At 38.6% G+C, this 20,743-nt stretch overlaps 1 long non-coding RNA gene across 1 annotated transcript in view; it reads left to right on the forward strand.

Annotated features, from left to right (window-relative positions):
- Nucleotides 1–20,743, forward strand: part of LOC141743971 (uncharacterized) — a 238,548-nt gene that overhangs the window by 211,882 nt on the left and 5,923 nt on the right. The window lies entirely within an intron of this gene.

Genomic DNA, 20,743 nt, shown 5'->3' on the forward strand with positions numbered 1-20,743 from the left:
CTTAAACTACTATCAGCTGAGGAAGAGTTCTGAACCAGTTAAATAGCCTGAGAAAGTTGCATTTTATTTGCAGGAGAGACTATAACATCCAAAATGTGCAGTTATCTCCTCTGATTCTTATAGAATCATAGAATAGTTTGGGTTGGAAGGGACCTTTAAAGGTCATCTAGTCCAATCCCTTGCAATGAGCAGCGACATCTTCAACTATGTAGGTTCCACAAAAATTCCATTGAGGTTCTTCTCCCCAGTCAGGCTTTTACTAGATCAAATGAAGTTAACAGGCAGCAGATTTAAAACAAACTGAATTAGGTATTTCTCCACACAGTGAGAAATTTACACTCTGCAACTTATGGTTAGAAGATGATGTGGATGCCAGAAGTTTACATGGCTTCAATAAAGCAACCATGAAAGAAAATCTCACTCGGAGCTATTAAAAACAGCGTTACATGAAGTTCAGGAAGTCTGAGAACTGCAGATTGCTGGGGCTGGGAGGGTATCAAGGAGGTACCACTCTCTACTTCTGTCTTGTTCTCTTCCCATGTATTTGCTGTTGGCTGCTGTCAGAGAGTTTAGAGAGGGAACCTCCATCTCACATTATATAGCTATTCTTATACTGTCAAATACCACACCAGTTTTACTTCTAGGCTATCAATAACTAAATAGAATGGCTGGTCTTGTGGATAAACAAAATAGTTGCTTTCTAAAACTACTTTGAAAGACATTTCTATTTTCTTCTGGTGAGTAATCCTCTTCTACTTCTTGGAATTGTGATCGGTTGATATATATGATTAAGTCACAGCTAATAATCATGTATTTTTTAACTGTTTAACACAGGCATCTACTCTTAATTTGTGTATGCGTTCATTTTCTCCGACAGTGCTTGTGTGTTGAATAGCTAGACTTTAGAACTGGTTCCTACATAGTTTATAAGTGTGGTGTAGGAGAAGGTGTAAGAATTTCTTGCTTGACCACTCAGCAGAGAATTCTTTGCTAGAGGAGACTGCCACATTTTTAGGCCGTGCTTTAGCAGGGATTAATTAGAGGTCTGGGGTGTTTATTGTGCTGTTATGTTGGCATACTTGGTGTGGTATGAGTTGATACCAAGACAGTGTGCCGTGTTTGTAAGAGTGCAGTGTTACTCAAGATTTGACACAAGAAAGAACTGATGCAGGGCACTCTTCACAATAGAGAGCTGAAACTAAAAGTATGAAAGGAATAATAGATCTAATGTATTTTATGATTTTAGAGGAAACCTAGTGGCATTTGTACCAGAAGACAGTGAACCCTTTATCATCAGTGGACAGTCAATACATGAAAATCCATGGCAAAAATGAGACATGTGGATGTATAACAGTGATCTATTTACAGTGGTGACCCACACCAGCTTATTTCAGCAAGCAAGTTATGACCCTTGAATGCCATGAAGGACTCTTGAAGAAGGCAGTATGAGGTGAAGAAAAGATTATATCTTTACGTTTCACACATATAACCTTTTTCCATCAAACTCTTGAAATGCATACTCCAGAATTTTTATAAAGCTGTCATTGGTAAGGGCATGAGGCTGTGTGAGGCTATGCTTTGGTTTTGGTGGTGGATTTTTTATTTATGGGGGTTTTGTGTGTGTGGTTTTTGTGTTGGGGTCTTTTTAATGACTTCTTGAAAAGTTTGAAAAATACTATGCTGTTGCCCACAGGTACTTACTTATTCATTTCAGCAGGTCTTACCTGTTCCTGGAAAACACTTTGCCAAATTATGTGTAATTATATTCAGTAATAAGGTGTATGTTATATGGGATGATCTGGCTCATTTGTGACCTCTGTGTTTAATTGGTTCGGCATTTGTGCCTGAGCAAGTGAGTACTCAAGCAGTGTTGGGGCATTCTGGAGGAAAAACTGTCAGTCTTCATGTGTAGAGGCCTTTCAAAGCTGTGGTCCTCAGGAAACTCAGATCATTGTGGTGAGACTGAGATATAGACGCTTGTTTCTGACATGACAGACCCATCGTAGTGGTTTCCCTACTGCTGGGGATCAAAAGTAGTTTCAGGTTTCAGTATTACCATGTCCTGGGTGTGATGGTGCATCAAACTGCTACAAGTTGCAAAGTACATCTCTCTGTCTTAGCTTTCACATAACATCTTTTTCCAAAGGAAATGCCACTGCATCAGGGTGTCACAACCTCTTTTGCTCATTTTCCACATTCCATTCCAGTTGTTAAAATGCAGACTCCAGGTCCCAGTTCTCCTCTTGGGAGGTGAGTTTGTCAGTTAGTGCTTGGCATGACATCGGTGAAAGTCATTTGAACCATTCACAGAAGAATCTAGCCTGGCCTCTTTCTGTTGTTATTGCCAGTAAAAAGTTAGTGAAGTCTGTGCATGGCACCTGAGCCTGGCAATGGGTGGTACAATGAATGTATGGATAAGCAGAATTAATTCCAGGCAAGTTTTGAGGGAACAGTTGAAAAAGTCTTTAATGATTTTGCATTAGTTCTTGCCAGAAACCATGAAAAGGCTGTAGTAAAATATCGTCTTATTTCTGTTTAACATGAATATGAAAGACAACTTTTTAGGAAGTTTATTTCTGAAGGAAGATGCTGTTTTGGCTCTTGTAATTTGTTAAATAACTTGCAGACTAACAGTCAGTTAAGAGGTTTGCTTGGAGGAACTGGTGCTGTATATCTGCCTTTCCCTGGATGGGCATGAATTCTGTAAATGTGAAATGGTTTGCTTTTTTTACTCTGCGGATGAATTGGTCTCTTTAGTTTAAGGCCGGTAACAGTCAGCGGGTCTCTCCGTGGCGAGCTCCTGGAAGGCTACAGCCAAGGATTGGAGGCAGTAGTTAAATAGTGGCTTCCAGAAGCTCCTCTGCTCTGCTGTGAGCTGTGTGGCAGATGGCCTGCACAGGGTAGTTAAGGGCACGGCTCCCTAATTCTTCACAGGATCGATGCTGAGTAAGCAATACTTATATAAACATTAAGAACTCTAAAAAATGCTGTGGAACAAATATTTATACTATCAGATGAAATCTTTGATTTCTCTGATCGGAGGAATTTGCATGGCGCCAAGCACTGAGTATTAAAGAACGAGATTAGAAAAATACTAGGGTTGGTGTGTTTTCTATAAAACAATTACATTCCTAAAATAGATATATCCTCTCTCTTGTTTGTACTTTTCTTGCTATTGTGAAAGTACACACTGTTTTGCTTTAGCACCTGACACTGCTTTCATGCATTGCTTGCAGTCCTGGTAGAGCTGAAAAAACTATCCCTTTGTCCAAGAATTTTGCTTACTCCTCGTTTCCTTCTTCAAATTTAATTAGCTCCAAAGACTCTGAAACTTTGAAAAGAAAACAGCAACTTATTTTGAGAAGGAGTAGAATATTTGCCCCCTTTTTACCTTGTCCTCTATCCAGGTTTCCCCTGCCAGACTATCTCGGCTGATGCTGGCTGCCCGTCGCAGTCAGTAAAACCATCTGTGGCCATGTGTTCGGCCAACATTCAGTCATCTCGCATTAGCTGGCAGGTAGCTTGCGTCTGCCCTGGTGGCCATTTTATATCATTTCTCTACGTGCCACCTGCATGTGTGCTTTAGGTATTGCACTGGGCTGTGGCTCAGCAGTCGAGGGTTGGCTTGCAACATGACTTCAAGTCTTCCTTTTCCATATATTCCTCCAGCTGCGAGGTTTGGGACTTAGTTCTTGCCGAGTTCGAGGGAGATGGAGTGAAAAGGTGCTTTTACAGCACATTTGTGCCTCTCCATATTTGCGGGCTGGCTGGGGACTTACCTAGATCCTGATTTAGACTGGATTCCAGGGTTTTCTCTGGTTTATGCTAAGCCACACATTTTTCCAAGGGGTTGTCGGGGAGGCAGGGGACCCAGCCGTACTCCTGAGTCTCTGCAGTCTTCTGGGATGCCACTGTATTCTGGAACTGATGTGTGCATTCAGGGTGGGAAGCGGAAGGGGTGTATGTGGTGCCTGTCTTTGCTGGTTACATAAATTTTTGTGAGCCTTGGGCTGTTGTTATACCCTGACATCCTTTTTAAACCCTTTATTCAGACCTTTTGAGTCTCACATGTTGAGAATGAAACTCGCACAGTTGACTTCTGCCTCCTTTCCTGCCATTATATGTGCGTATAGTTCTTTTCTCCTGTCATGAGGCATAGATGAACTAGATACATCGTAGTTGGACAAACTGTCTTAGCTTGCTGTGCGCTCAGAGGAGCTCTGCTAGACATACAGCCCTGCATCTCTCCCTTCACAGGGCTTCACAGTTTTCTCCCTTCACATTTCATGGGCCCATCTTGAGGTCTCACACTTCGGGATGGAAAAAATATCCAGGGTATGTTGCAAAGATAAACAGATGTCTGGAATTGTGATGGGCATTCATTTTGCTGGAGATCTTCTTGGAAACTTTAAAACAGCTACAGCACCTTTTATTTATTTTTGTTTGTTTGTTTCACAGGGAGGTATATGAAAATCTATACTCCTAGCTGTTTATTAGCTGTTTGAATTAGGAGGAAGATGATCAAATATGAAGGGACTGTGTTGCTTTGTGCTGCTCCGTTAGTGAGTAGAGATTGATACCTATCTGGCTGGCTTCTTTGACACCTCTGTGACACCTCCCTACATGCACAAGCAAAATAGCTAAATCTGCCCAAGGGGGCACATAGACGTTTTTTAAAATTCTCCTGCTTTTCCCTGTCCGTATGGAAACTGGGCCAGAGCAAATCCTTGAGTCCATCATTTCTTACAGTGTTGAAGCTTCTTTATTCTATATATGTTGAAGCATACTTTATTCCATGCATTTTAGCCTGTACCAAATAAACCTGAGGACACGAAGGCCCACAGCGAGCTTAGAATAATCTTAGCACCATTTATATTCTTCAGTTGTACCAGATTATATCATCTGTTCCCAAAGTGCTCTTTAACTTAAAGAAACATAAAATAAATTCCATCCTTATTGCAAATAATCATGTTTTGCACACTTACCGCTTGTCACCATCAAGTAATCCTCAAGCTGCTTCTAGCCTTCCAAGAGAAACAGGGCTAACCAGCTGTGAATTTCTAATGTAGAACGCGAGTTGCATTTTACCAAAACTTCACGAATGCAAAACGTTCTGGCCATTGTTATAAAAAAATACTTTTAATAAGGAACAAATAATGTGAAAAGTTATAAACTTGCTATTTTCATATGACTTAAAGATTCCTTCTTAAATATAGCATCTGTCCTGTACGGGTTCTATTGAAATCAAAATAATGTCATACGTTCACGTATCACATAGCATGAAGCAGGAGCATGGGCACGGGTTTTACACACGTAGTAGGCATATGAGGTGAAAAATTACTGGCATAGCTAGTTGGACTTGCATAGTAATGAAACACAGTCATAAATGTGGCAAGTTTTTGCAAAACAAGACTGGTTTTGCTGTCATTAAGTCCCAAAGCATGAAACCATGGGAAGCCTGGATATAGAGCGAGCCCATCTAAATGGGATTTTTGGTTGGGCTGGCGTTCACTGAAATATTGTTTAAAAGTTCCTTTGCACCTAATAACAAATGATTTGTTTACCTATGGAGCTATGCAGCCCCAGCTTTGTCCTTCTAAGCTGTGTCCAAACATCCCAGTGCTCTTTTTGCACGATTGAAGGAGCGTATCTGGCAAAGGGGAAAGTCCAAGAGTTGAAGACAGCCGTTTTTTCAGTCGTCATGGTTAACAGAAAGGTTTCCCTTTCCATGTCTCTATTTTTTCCTGAAACATAAGAGCCAGGTATCAGCTAAGTGTGAGTGTCTTTAGAAATTGAGTGTTGTAGAAGTTAGCTACATGGTCTTTCATAATGTAAGTATTGCCTCTGGGTAACGAAGATATTTCCAAAGGGACCCAGAGTACGACTGCAGAGTTGCTGTCTCTAGAAGCCACGCTACTCCTGAGAAAAAGATGTATCACCTTTGGGAATCGGAAACCTCTTGACAAATCATTGTAAGTCTCTCTAGTGACTTTTGCTACCTGCTACCAGCAGAAAGATTTTAAACATCCACTGACCGTACCTCTGAGGCAGGATAGAGTGACATATGCATCAGGTTTGGGTTTTAAAACTACTGATATTCGCATTTAACCAAAACAGGCTTAATTCAATCTTGAAAAATGAATACAGCGCATAATTTTTTTCCTGTGAGGTAATGTCTTTTCCAAGGCTCTATTTTGTGTGCAGATCGTTGAATACTAATACTAATCCATCCTGCCGCAACAGTGGAATGAGTGTCTGTGTGCTAAAGAAATGTGGCCTGTGCCAGGTGCAGTACGGTATTTGTCTCTATACTTCCCTCATCCCCACCCCAGGTTATTCCTCTCCCTGTCCAGACGTGGGATATGAATGACTGGAAAAGGAGAGGTGGTGCTTAGTAAGCAGAATAGATCCTGCTCTCTGGTGGCTGTAGCCAAAGTAAACAAACTGGAGTAATTGCCACCACAGGCATTTTACAGTAGATGTGCGTTTTTATTGATGTTGTTATTAAACTGCTATAAATGTTGTAGGCTGCCGTTGGAGATGAAATTCTCTCTTCCCCCAACTTCTCAGTTGCTGTCTGTCACTAAATGCTATTAAGTTTATCATCTAGCAAAATCAGACAATGCAGGAAGCAGTCTGAATGTTAATGTTAACCTATAATAGGTTTTAAATAGCTATAAAGAAAAATTAGACTGCAGTGGGACAGGAAGGCTAGTTTACCTTAACATAAAATAAAGGAGGACATGTTGACCTGATTTACTTAAATGTAGCTATTATGTGCTCTTCAGGGAGGAAACTGGTGTACCAAAGCTTATACAGGCAGGAAAAATGTCCTTTACCTCACTCTGTACAAATGACATAAAGGTTCTTGCTTTAATTAAAGAGCAAATCCATAGGTGCTGCGTGTATATATTAATGCACATGTCACCCTGGCCACTTTTTATATTAATTCCTTGTAGAATAACAATAGAGGTGTAAAAAAAGAGTTTTATGAAACGTGCTACATCTTGTTTGAGTTTGAGTGTGGTGCTTTTTTTTGACGATATGAATTATATTTGCAGTGGAAACACGAGTGTAGTGAAAATGGATCATCTGTCATTTGGGAGTTCCTATACTGTCTGGGCTGGCCTAAAACTTTTACGAAAGCGTGTGGAAAAGTCATGCGTGAGCCCAGCTCGCTTCCTCCAGCTCTCTCTGTGTGCTTCCAAGCTCCTCTCAGCTGGCAGCTCCTGGCATGATGCTCTTCATAGAATCCAAATTGTGTAGGTTGGAAGGGCCCTTTAAGGTCATCAAGTCCAACCATCAACCTAACACTGCCAAAACCACCACTAAGCCATGTCCCTAAGCACCATGTCTACACGTCTTTTAAATACCTCTGGGGGTGGCGATTCTACCACTTCCCTGGGCAACAGTTGCTCAGTTTTGGATAATGTGCAAGGACTTGAAATGTAACCACAACAGAAAGCCTGTGGGTTCCTTAATGTATAGGGAGGTGAACTGTGTAGGGAAGTCAAGAACAGGTCACAGGTATATGATGAAAGCCCAGTGATGAAGGAGAAATTAGTCTAGTTTTCTATGGTTGCTCTGAAATTTTGGAAAAGGTCATGGTTAATGACATGTCTGCTCAGAACCTTTATAATGCTAATTTGTAATAGGTATTGTTGGAGGCTGGCAGAAGATTGGTTACTGGGAGCTCCAAGTGCCTCATTTTGCTCCTTTGGGACGTCTGAATTGTGAACATCATGGGACCAGCAGGGTTCAGGATGGGAGAGCTCTGCCTTCGATCCGTTAAAGCTCAGAGTACTCTAGGCTGGGTCTGGGCATTTGCTTTGGTCTGCTTGGGAGTTTTGTATGCATTTTGTTAAGACATGGTTTTACTTGCTCTTTCTGTACCTTGTGGAAAACAAAATCCTGAAGATCCAAAAGTTTAAAGTTTAAGCACAGTTTCAATTAATTTATTTAATTAATTAAACACATTTTATTAAAATCATTAAACAATTGAGTGGTAACTCATACTAACCAGTCCTAATACATTCTTAAGCCAAGTCTAAGAATTCAGTTAATTGATTAATTCTTTTTAAAAAATCAAGTTAAGAATTGTACCATGATAAATCAGGCATATTGCTTGAGTCAGTCTCCTTAAAGGAAAATCAGATAATTATCTACAGTCTCAAAGAAAGCTTCTGAACCAATTTGAAGTATTTATTCAGAACTGTATTCTTCCTGAAAGATAAAGCTTTTCATTCCCTATTTAGCTAATCGGTTTCCTTCTTTTGCTGGCAGTATCCGGCATTGCACACAACACACTACCTTCCCTATTATTAGTAGCAAGACGCTAAATTCAGTGTTTGGGTATCTGGGTGAAATTTAGGATCTATGGTATAGGGAGGTTAGGCTAGATGGTTTGATTGTCTTTTCTGGCCTTAGATTTTTGTCTTTAGTCACAATAGCCCACAAAGGGATATGGGAACCTGTTGGAGCAGTTCATCCCAGGGTCTGCATCTTCTAACCTGAGGGGGCCTTACTATTTCTTGAGACGTCCAGGTTAATTAGACTTTAATTTAGATTCTTAACTTTAAAATTAATACAAAACAAGGGTTATGCAGAAATCAAATGGGGTAATTTCTAGTTTTGTAGGACTTCTGAACTTAGCAGACATTAAAAAAAAGATTTTGTGATTCTCTCTAGGCTTTCTGCATCTTCTCAGTGTTGTTTCTAGTGCTTTTCCTGCTGAGTTTTATGTTTGTTCATACATACTGCACCAAGAAAGACTTATACTTACAGTTGGATTCCAATTTAAAATGTTTGTTTACTTTCTAGTCTTCAGACAGATAGCGAGGCCAACCTTGAAGCAGGGTTAGATTGTGAATGATATTGACATACCATCGCCTTTTGTTTCTAAGTTTCAAAATGTAGACACGTTTTTCCAAGTGTTAGCAAAATGAAAGCAGGACTGAAATACACTTGGGATTACATACAAAGCAAACTTTATGCACCCAAACCTACAGAGGGAAGAATGCAAGAAAAAAAAAATCCAAGGGGTTTTGCTCCTAAATCTGCGAAATTTTGAAAATTTAATTTTGTGAAGGTAAAAGGTACAAAACCCCTTTAAAACTGTAATACTTACAGTAATTTTTTAGCAGTGACCAAGTGAACAGCAATAAAGAGTAGAGTTTTAGTAGCAGATTAATCCATAAATAGTTTAATTCTAAAAAAACTCTCCCAAAGGAATGCTGTTAGGGTCAATGGAGTTGGAAAGTCAGGGGAAACTCAAACAAGCCAGTGTCTGCTCTCAATTACACTGACATGAGTTGGGATTAACTCCATTGAAGTGAATAGTTTAGTACTGATAATAGGCCATAGCAAAACTTCACTCACTGAGAGCTGGTCGTTCTTCGTATCGCTCTGCTGATTTGACTTGGCTTTATGTAGGATGGATGTGGTTTCCTATTGTTTTGGAAATTGTTGTCTATATCAGATACTTTTTTTTTTTTTTTCACAGTGGAAGAAAAATATGGCACAGGCAAGTTGCTGACAATTTTTGTGTTTTTAAAAAAGCACGTTCGTGGTAAAAATGAAGCAAAATGTAACTAAATAGAATGATATTGATGCAGAATGAGCCCTCCTAGTGCAAAGAAACCTAAATTTCTTTTTTTTTTTAATTTAACTTGAAATGTTAGGAAGTAATTGTCAGTGAGCTTGTTTTTTGACATAGTGTACATTATGTGTCCAGTATACAAATGTACCTCTGCTAAGGTTTTGTCTTTAAAATACTAACGGTTTCAGTAAGCATTTCATCCGGTGACCAATGTTAAGTAATTTGCTCAATATGTTTGCTTTTGAAATCAGATTATTTAAAATTGCAGGTTATATGCTTTTAATTATTCAAGAAATGGTTTTCAGAGCAGTGCCAATTTTGGTGAATAGAGCAGGTTTCAGGTTGGGGTGCTCCATCCAGCTCCTTTGTGATGCTGCTCCAAGTGTCAAGAAAGCTTGGGAAGTGGCGTGAGGAAATAAAGGGATTCGCTGTGGCAGAAAGGGAGGCAGATGAGGAGAATGTTATTTGACCTGAGTCCTCACATACATAGTTGGTAGTAAATGCAGTTTTGAAAAAATACAGCCGTGTATAACTCTGACAATAGGTGAAATTTTGTTTTATTTTTCTTTGCGATGGAGTCAGGGAAAAGCCAAATTCTTTTGTTTATATAGCTGTATTACAACAAAAGGAACTTTTGCATATTTTATGTATCCACTAAAAAATCCAAAAACCAGTAATAAAAAGAACAATGATAAAATGCTCAAGAAAGAAACATCAGGCGTTTCATAGTTAATTTCACTGCCAGATCTTTCAGCAGCGTGTGAAATATCTATGTTCTGCCTGAAATAAACAAATTAGACTGTGTAAATCAATTAATTATGTGCTTACTTCATTCCAAGAGCCCATTTCCAGGCTGAAATAAATTTAAATAACAGATCTGTGTGTACTTTTGGTCACTTACTAACAACTTTACATGGCGGCTGTTTGCTTATGATAATTGAAAGTGGTAATAATCTTCTCAATTCCATCCCTGTGTGTGAGAATTCATGGGTTTGGTTTTTTGTTTAGTCTACAGTTTATCAGTTTGTATTACTGTATTTAACTTAATTTGCTTTCTGTAAGTTACTTTTGAGGAAATGCACAGCGAACTCATGAAAAACTATTAGAACTAAAATGAAACAACAAGAAATATCTTCAAATTAATTGTACAATTTCTTCTAGAAGCTGGGATGGATGAGAAAAAAGTGATGTGTTTATTTCCATTTTTTTTACTATTTAGGAATTATTCTTCTTTGTGAAACTTAAATAGACATTGGTGAAATAGAATTTCCAACTGCTTAGTTTAGTACGTAAGATTAGTTGATTAAAACTTTTTTACAGTTTAAATGCATTTTTAGCTTTCTTGTGAACTGTAAGAAGAATGCTTGATTGAAATCGTTAATTTTACTGCAGTAGTAAAATGGAAATTAGTTGGATTGTTATAGATTTTATTCTTCAGGATACTTGAACTTTTTTAGTTTTTCAGTGGGTAATGTGAAGTCTTTTTAAAATTTAGATCAAAATAAGATTCAGAAGGAGGAAAAAGAAAATACAGAACTCCCAGCTTAAAGCTCCTGCACAGGACAAGCGTTTAATTGACAAAAGGCTATTTTCAAGAGTTAGCAACCCTTTAAAATCTTATATCTGCTTTGATGGACTTAAGGTAGAATAGGACAGGCTTCCTGGATCAGGCATACCTCCAGCTGTAGACTTTCTGCAATCTACAGGGAGATGATTGCCCTTCGGAAGTCCATTAAAAGCTCAGCATGTCATAGCATTTTCCAGAAAAACGTTATTTGAGGAGACAAAATTAGAGTAGTAATACTGGTGATTTTAGTGCATGCTGTCTTTAAGGTAGCAGAAGGTACAGCAAACATTTAAACGGAAAAAGGATTTTGGGTGCACTGCTGAAACTACTTGTGCCTTGCTCCGCCTGATGCCCTGTTTCTCTTGCCTGCTACAGAAAAGGTGTCTCTGCTTTCTGCAGCAGAGACTTCACTTGTCTGTTTCCAACCTGTGGAATCCTGAATGTCAGATGGAAATTGAGATCAAATCATCGAATAATTTAGGCTGGAAGGGAGCACAGGATGTCCTCTGGTCCAAGCCCAGTCAAAGCGGAGCTAACTTTGTAGGTAAATGCAACTCAGAAGTCAGTTGCAGTTGCCTGGGGCCTTTTCCAAGCAAATCTTGAATAGCCCCAAGGATGGAGGTTTCATAGCAAGGCAGCTTGTTCCAGTGTGTGACACCCTTTCTGTAAGAAGGTTTTGGTTTTTTCTTCTGTGATACCTGATAGTAATTTCCCCTTTGTCCTCTTGCAACTTGGGTCCATTGCCCTCTTGTCCTTTCTTGCCCCCCGAGAAGAATCTGTCCCTGTTTTCTTGTACCTGGCGCACTCCTTTGGCTGTACGTGTGCTGCATTCCCTTCTGCCTGCCTGCACTGGAAAGGGTGGTGAAGGTTTAGTGAGTTAATGTCTGCACAGTGTTTCAGACATCTGCAGTACTTCATAAATACAGATTATTTAGCTGCTGTGTCGGTCATCTTGCTGTGGTAATTTGATATTACTCTTGAAACAGCTATTCTTTAGTAATGAATTCCTAGACTAACATGAGATGGGAAGGAATGTAACGTACCTTCCTGTGTAAATGGAAAGCACACAGCAGCAGCCACGTGAATTGCATCAACATCAAATTGTTCTGCTGCCAGCATTGTGTATATCACCGGTCTGTAAATTATTTTACACTTCCATCCCAAATCTTTGGTACCCCTGGAGCTGTTGCTGAATCTTTTCCAATTATCCAGGACATTGTAACTTAATACACCCAAGTTGTAAAAAATGGCTGTAAAATGCAGGTTTAATAAAGAATTACATAAATAAGGAGTAGTGAAAGGTGCCTGAAACCTGATATTCTGGCTAGACACTAGAAAAGATGCTGGAATTCAGTTTGGTAATGAGTTTGTAGACTGAGATTAGCAAAACCATTTCCCAGACACTCTGGGAAAGCAAACTCATTTAGCCATTAAGAGTGTTATGGCTGCTGAAGTAAAAACATGGATGTCAGTGACTGGAAAAACAGCTTCTTGTGGCTAATGATCTGAATGTTAAAGCTGTTAAACATGCATAATATATATGAAAAGGGTAGAATATTACTTTCTTATTGCCTCTACATTCGGTATGCGTTTGTTAACATGTTAATTAAATTGCAATGCACTGTTCCTATAACATTAGCATATATAAGAGCACTGAAAGCCTTTTGCCAGACCATAACAACTGAAGCCAAAAGTTACATTTACTGTATACAGGCATTTTCCTATATTAGAACCTTATTTTATATGTATCAAAAATTCAGTACTGAATTCTGTCTCTTTATATTGTATTTTGGATACAACCATCCAAAAATCAGGAGAGGAACTGAAACTTGCCTAAAAGGCTTGTGCTGACTTGACTACTACAGGATATTGAAAAATCAGAATTTTCAGGATATGAATAACTCTGATGTTTCAATCTTGTTTTTCTTCCAGAACTGGAAAGAGAAGTCAAGAGTAGGTTCTGATCTACTAACTTTCTCAAATAATATGTTTGGTTTTGTTTTGCTTGCATGCTGCCCAGCACTAGTAAGACTGATGCTCCACCAATTTTGAAAGGTGGAATTTCCAGTCTCTGAGACAGGAAAAAAAAAAAATCACAGAAAAGAAGTCTGAAACCATCATAAAAACAATGAAAACATTTATTCTTCGGGAGAAGTCCTAAGGATTCCATCTTCATCAGCTCAGAACCTGGAAGGCTCTTTGAGCACAGTTACCTCCAGGGCTTCCGTGTTTCTGCCTCTGAGCTTTGTGGACGTTACCACAATTGTTCATTGCCCCAGTCAGGATGCTTATGGCCTTCAGACTCCCTACAGTCATCTGTGACTTTTTATGACCTAATGCCACCAACATCAAGGCAGTCTGTATGGCAAAGCTGTTCTAGGCTGAGGACACCAAGAGTCCTGGGGTCTGATTTGAGGGTCCTCTAAGCGGTGATGCTGACTTAGAGCTGTGAACCTGAAAGAAGCGTAGGGATTGCTATTTCTGGCTTACTAAGGAAACTAGTAAAAAATCAGGCAAGTTGCTGATATTCCCTCACTTTTTTTTTTTTTAAAAAGTAATTTTTTCCACTCAGGACTTTTTTCATAACAAAACTGTGAATACTTATCCTTAGGTAAGGCCAGGAGGAAAAAATTCAGATGTGCTGCTTTTCTTTTAGAAATGACCTGATGTCCTTTTTAGCTCCAAAGTACAGCAGGGATGTACATTTCTTCTATGTCAGCATGAAAGGAAGGATGTTGGCTGTGATTCCTATGTTAATCTGCAGTTAAGAGACTCTGGTTTTCTTATTAGCAGTTACAGTCTGTGATCTGGCCATGCCTCCCGTTGAAGAATTACAGGTGTGTTATGATTCATCCCCATTTCCCATTTGTAGGAGTTATTTGATACACAATACTGTATGTTCCTCTTCAGTTCCTTTATGTATTAGTTTGTGACATTCTTTGATTTGTGAATAGGAACAACCAAAATGTCCATTCCCGAATTTTTCACAACTATAGACAGCACAATATAATATGTGTTTATGATAGGGCTACGTTAATGTTTTGATTTTTCTTCTTAAGGATTTTATTCTAAAATTAACCTCTGGATTTGAAAATGTGTGATCCACAGCCAAAAAATGTGTTTTGCCGTCTGGATAAAATAATTCAAACCTGAAATGTCATAGTCAAAATAGTGTACTTGTCTCTTCTCACTAGCTGGAGAATCAAATCCTGGCTTTAGTCAAAACGAAAATGAATTTGCTCTTTCACAAATTTGTCACATAATTTGACATGATTATCCAGTTCGTCTCTAAGGAAGTCTTGCAGTGGGACTGTTCACCTTCAGGGCTAAAATCAGGGCAGATTGATATCTCTTGGGAGATTTGTAAGGTGTGCCAGCATCAATCCCTTCCTCACTATTTCTGGCTCCAGAACTGATAGATTTTTATTTTTTTTCTGTCAAATGTAAAAGAAACTTGAATACAGTGTTGAAGTCAATGGATCTGTGCCGGTTTAACAGCAGCTGAAGATCTGGCATAGATTTTTACCTAGAAATACAAGCAGCATAGATGAAGACAGGATTTGTGCTGCTAAATATAGGCTGCCCTGAGAGTTCTAGGTCTAAATTTCTGTTTAGGCCATGAAGCAAAAATAACAGGTTGCAATGTTTTTGTACCAAAACTATCCACTGAAATCAATAAACATTTCTAATCTTCAAGAAACACAGGATCGAAAAGCTTTTATTTTAAATTATCTTACGATAAATTTCTGGAAAGAGGAGCACTGCTTCTAGGCAGCAACATCTATCTGTAGATACATTTTATATCCGCTTGAATGTATAAAAATACATGCCTGTGTAAGTGAGACATACTCCTACAGACGTTCACATGTGTATAAAACATTTGCAGCGTACGCACAGATAGACATGATTTGTAAATGCTGAGGTACAGAACTGAAATAACAGAATTTTCTTTATAGACAGTTTTATCGCATCTCTTTACATAAAATTTCAAAAACAAGTGCTAATGTTGAAACTGGCTATTAACCAAAACGTTTGCTGTCAAATTAAGTGTTCCCATCTGAGATGATAAATGGAGGCTACATGGCTGTAAGCTGTGGCTTATGAAAAATAATTCTTTGACATCTGGTTCTAACATCTGGTTTTATAATTGATGCTCCAAAGCAAATGGAATATGTACTTCAAGGGTTTGTTTTTAATTAATGTTCAAAAGTGTGTATTTCTGCATCGTGTAACTATCATACAGTTACGGGAGTCTGAAAGAAAAGACTTCACACCAATACCTGCAGTTGTAAGCCTGTATAAAGAGTAGTAATGCTTTACCATTTAACACTGGGCAGCACCAAATGATGTCTAGGGAGAAACAGGAGGGGGTGATTTTAGCACCTGTTCAATGCCTGCCAAAACAATACTTAAGGGAATGTTCCTTTTCTACTCAGGATTAAAGAAAAACGAGGCTGGTAGTTTTATCATTACTGTTACCATTTTATTTCTGTGTATTTAAGTTAAACACCATAAGGAGACCCGTGTCGGAAGGTTGCCCAGGTCACTGAGCAGTAAGGGACTCTTACTTTGCTTTTCTGCCTTTCTACTGCCAGAGTCTTTAAAATTGTGAGCATTTTTAAAGATTCAGAATGGTCTTGCGTCTTGGCAGCGCTTGCACGTAGGACTTCTCTCTGGGCTAGTCTTGGTGACTAATCACTTATCTGCCTTCACGATTTCTTCAGAATAGGTTCTGCAAGCCACATGCAAGCTCCTGGTGCGTTTGATAAATAATTTATATCATCTTTTTACAGGTGAAGAGTTCTCATGATGCATTTAGACATTAATTTTATTATTAATATTGCTGTAGTTTTTCTGCATTACAATAGCACCACAAGATCAACCCCCCAGATGTGTGTGAAGTGTTCCAGGCACATAGTGGGAGATCCACTGCCTTGAAGAGTTTATAGGGAAAGCAGAAAAAGAAAGATAAAACACAAGAATAAAGTGCTTGTTACAACCAGAGATGCACATACTTTCAATTCCTGATTTTTTCCAATTAATCACTGCATCTAAAGGTATTTGGAAGAATAAAAACAGATTTAATTTACACATGATATACATCACTTCGAAATGCAGTTTCTACACAGAACACCCCTAATCTACCTGTTTATTTACCATTTGGTTTCAGATGGAGGCCTAGAAGAGGTTGGAATTAAGGAATGAGGAAATTCTGAGGTCAGTTTAGGAACAATTCTTTTTATGTTTCAGAGGCGACACACAGAGTCAGAAAGAATGCTTTCTTGGTGTCCTCTTCCTGACATCTTTGGTTTTGTGCCTTACTCAAAGTATTTTTTGACTTACTCAAAGTATCCTTCATTAAAAGAGGAACACAAAAAGGCTGAGGAGGAAGGTAGGGCCAAAGGGGGCTGCTGTACCAGAATGCAGTTAGAAGATGTAGTAACGTGGCAGCCCTGAAGGTTGTAGTGCTGCCTGTGCCTCAGAGAAGTGGCAGTGGGCAAGCCCTGCTTTGCTGCCTGACACGCTCTGCGGCATCAGCTTGTTTTACGGGGAGGCTGTGCGAGAGTAGGTCCATACCTACAGATGTCAATTGGCGAAGACCTGCCAAGACATGAGTGCTATTGTTTCAGTCCTATGAGGTGGTGATGTTTACAACATCAGATGTTTTATTGCTGGATTGGTATGGGATCAATGAAAAGTCTACATTCATTATCAATTTGTACATTCTTTAAATAAGCATTTTCCTCCTTTTAACCAGACAATGTTTTCCCAGGTTTTCAGTGACTGTTTTTACACAGTTCGGGCTCAGCCTGTGCTATAAATTTTGCTGGTTTTAGGTATATTAACTGGAAACTGGGAAGATCATGTCCTCCCCCCCTCCCTGTTACTAAGATCTTGTTGCCAGCAAAATGTCTTGAGTAGCTACATCTCAGCGGTGAAATAAGTCCTGTTGTTACCTTTGTTTACATCTTTATATGACTGGTGTAGCTATTCCAGCGTGTTGTTTCTCGACGAGAGAGTCTCCTGGCATAAATTTGTTGGCGGATTTATTCTGTAATGTAGATATGCCTTAAGCCATTCTATTTTCCAACAATAAAAAATGGCCACGTTTTGAGAGCATGTTAAAACTGTCATGACTACTCACGCTGACAGACGTATGTGTTACAGATTAGAAAGCTTCCGTCTTTTCCTGTGTAAATTCCTCTTCTTTGAATGTTTGTTTGATCATATGTTGAAAAGCTTAGTTTTTAAAAAATAAACGGGGTTCTTAGTAGTACTGAGATTTATCTCATAAAAGCCCATGTGCTGTTAGTCGTGTGGATTTATGGGGAGTAGCTTGATACTGAGGAAGATCCGTAAGTCAAGAAAAAAAACGGACAGGACATACATGAGGATTTCATTTCAATGAGGCTGGTCAGTGTTTTTTCCTGATAGGTCCTTCCCCAGCTCCACAAACCAACCCAGGTTCTCAGGATTTCCACTAAATGTTGTGCTTCTACTAAGAACGATTTATATCCTTTGAGTTTTCCAGTGATTATGCTCTCCTCTTGTTGACTTTTATATTTTTGGCTTCTTCAGTGCACCTAAAAGCAGGGCTGGAAAAAAAGGGATGGTTTCAGAGAGTTTAACAAGGAAAGTGCTCTGTTGTGCTGCCAGCAGCTCTGAATAGTAGATATTGTTTCCCAGCTGTATGAAATATATACATTTTATTTTACAGTACACAAAGAGAAATTTTTCATAGCTTTGCAGACAGACCAATTAAACGCAGTTCAGACTTGCTGGGTCAAGGATGGAGGTTACATGTTACTGTCAAAGTCTTGCTGGGAGTGACAAAAGCACTTCCTGAGGTTTTCTTTCTGCTGAGGAAAGAAACCCCTTCCCTGAACCAATTTCAGTTGCTTTTCTTTACGTTTATCAGGATGATTACTTAGGATGAAATTTTAAATATTTCTTAAAACACAAAAGCTGAAATACTGCATCAAACTGGCACCTTGTCTCCAGCCGGACAAAAACGGCTATTACAAGGTGAAAGTGCAAGAAGTTCTTTAGTTGGTAAATATAGAATGACCTGCCTATGAGTAACTTTTTCTTAATCCTCATTTCTCAGAGATGATTGAAGAATGCAAAAGAATAGAAAGTACCTCTTTTGCGGGGGGGGGAGCATGTGTTGGGTTTTTTTGTTTGTTTAAAAACCCTGTGTGTAAAGATGTTCTTATTCTCCATGGGTTATTTTTGAGAGATCGGCTTTGCTAGGATCACTGCAGAACGTGTACCTTTTAAAATGGTTCTGCTTCTTGGATATATCATAGGCCATTCTAGGAAGCAGGATCTTTTCAGTAAACTTTAGAGGTATCAGTATATCATCAAATGAACGGCGCTACTTCTTGTTAATGGAGTATTGCCTTCAAGTGCAGGAGTACAGTATAATGACCACCGAGTAGTTATCTTCGCTGCTCTCTATTTTAAGAGGGAGGCTAAAGAAAAAGATCTATTTTTATTGATAATGTGACTACAAATTTCAAATTTACAGTTTGTAATCCTAACTTAAATAATAAGTACAATAGGTGAAGTGTATGCTGTAGGAAGAATTGCTTTCCAGTTGCATTTGAAGATCTTTCTAATCTCCATCCCCTCATCTCCAATTTTTGGTCCTACTTTCTGTTCTCTGGTTAATTTAAAACCTCTTTTCATAGTCTGTTCTTTAATCCAAAGTATAGCTGACTATAAATCTTGAAGAGTCTCATTTGCTTACAGCTCATGTAATATACAGCCAATGCGAAAGGAAACATAAATTATTTTGGTAATAATCTGGCCTTCCTACCTCCCTGTTTAATCCAGTAGACCATATGTGTAGTTCTCTTTTAAGTCAATCCAAGAATATTTCAGAGGAAGAGAAAAGGAGGTCATAAAGTATCATAAGACCTTGACTTCAAAATTATTTTCAAATTAGTCTAGTTCAGAACATAATGATAACCATGATAGGTTTCATCTGCCTACCGTGGACTCTAGAATAGAGGAACAAAAATCTAAAGAATTTTTGGTGTATTTTGAAACCAAAAAGCCCTCACTTGGGTGCATAGTTGAGCGTGTGAATAAGTATTATTCTGCATTTCAAGTTGCTGAGGTTTTAGGTTGACAGCTGCAATCTATTATTTATTCCTTTCATTAAATATTGAAAGTTTATTTTACTATTGTAGGGAATTATTTGTTTAACTTTCAATCTTATTTCCTGTTAGGGGAATATGCAGGAAAACCCACTGCATTTCTCTGCAACCAGGCAGTGATCCTGCATCTCTTAAATTCAAATTTTGTGCTTCAGTTGCAAAACTATCCTTCCGAAGTTATGGTGGTTTTCTTCTTTTATCTTAATATTTTAGATGCCCTTTTCACCCAAAGGGAAGAACTGGTGTTTATGATATGTACACAAGTCCTTAGGGAGTTGTTTTATTTCATATGCTGAAATGATAAGTATAATCCATTTCTGCTATATAATTAAACTCCATGTACAAAATATTCATTGTTATCGTATAGAATTAAGAGTGATAAAAGGAATATGTAGGATAAGGAACAAAGAATTATAGCAAGTGATTGACATGGTGGGGAAGAGACTTACATGAAATCTGCAAGCAGTGCGGTCAGCCTGAATGAGCTGAATAAGTAACTTTAAAACGGGTTTTCCACAAATCAAAGATAAAGAAATCATGGATTCATTTCATGTCTGTCTCTCTATATATTTACACCTTCTTGAAGCAGTCTCAGATAACTCGTTCCTGAATTTGCCAGGTAGGATGTGTAGATCTTGGTACTTAAATAATTTTCACTTGAGCTATCATGTCAGAAAAAAGAACTATTCAAAGTACATGCAATATAATTTTAGGTGTCTCAAGAAACAGTACTACTTAGGATTATTTCCTATGAGTTCAGCTGTTATTACGGTAGACATCAACTCATTGGCCGTTAAGTTAATTAAAATCCCAATGCTTTTCACTTCAATTTAAGAAAAATAATATATTCTTTTCTGATGTGGAAGTATTACACTGGAAAATGTTACAGGTCCTTCTCTGTGTTAGTAAAGCACCTAATAGAGCACAGCTCTGATTCTCATTAAGAACTTTGGGTTTTACCACAGTGAGAATAAATAATAACAAACCTTCCATTGACACAATGCTATTTTTATTCCCAATCTTACTCTATGTATTCTATTATTCTTTTATGTTATCTGTATCCTATTGAAACATCATGACTGGATGTTTTCTATCTTTATGCGCAGCACACAGAGGGGAAAAAACCTTTCAGGAACTGGCTGTGGCTTCCTTCAGGGCTAATTAAAGCCCTGAGAATAGCAGGAGTACTTAGGGGTACATGGCCATCACACAATTGGTTTCACATCTAAAGCTATGTCTGTATTGCTTTCTTGCTGTAAACATTATAGTCGCTTCCCAACCGACTTTCCCCATGAAGATTATCAGCCTGTGCCTGAGAGAAGTAACTTTTGGAACAGCCACATCCCCGTGTGTTTTGAGGAGATTCCAATGACAGTGTCTGAGCCCATCCTTAGGCTCAGTGTGCGAACTCCT

The sequence above is a fragment of the Larus michahellis genome, chromosome 5 (genome assembly GCF_964199755.1).
Source record: "Larus michahellis chromosome 5, bLarMic1.1, whole genome shotgun sequence".
In the NCBI taxonomy this organism is placed as follows: domain Eukaryota; kingdom Metazoa; phylum Chordata; class Aves; order Charadriiformes; family Laridae; genus Larus; species Larus michahellis.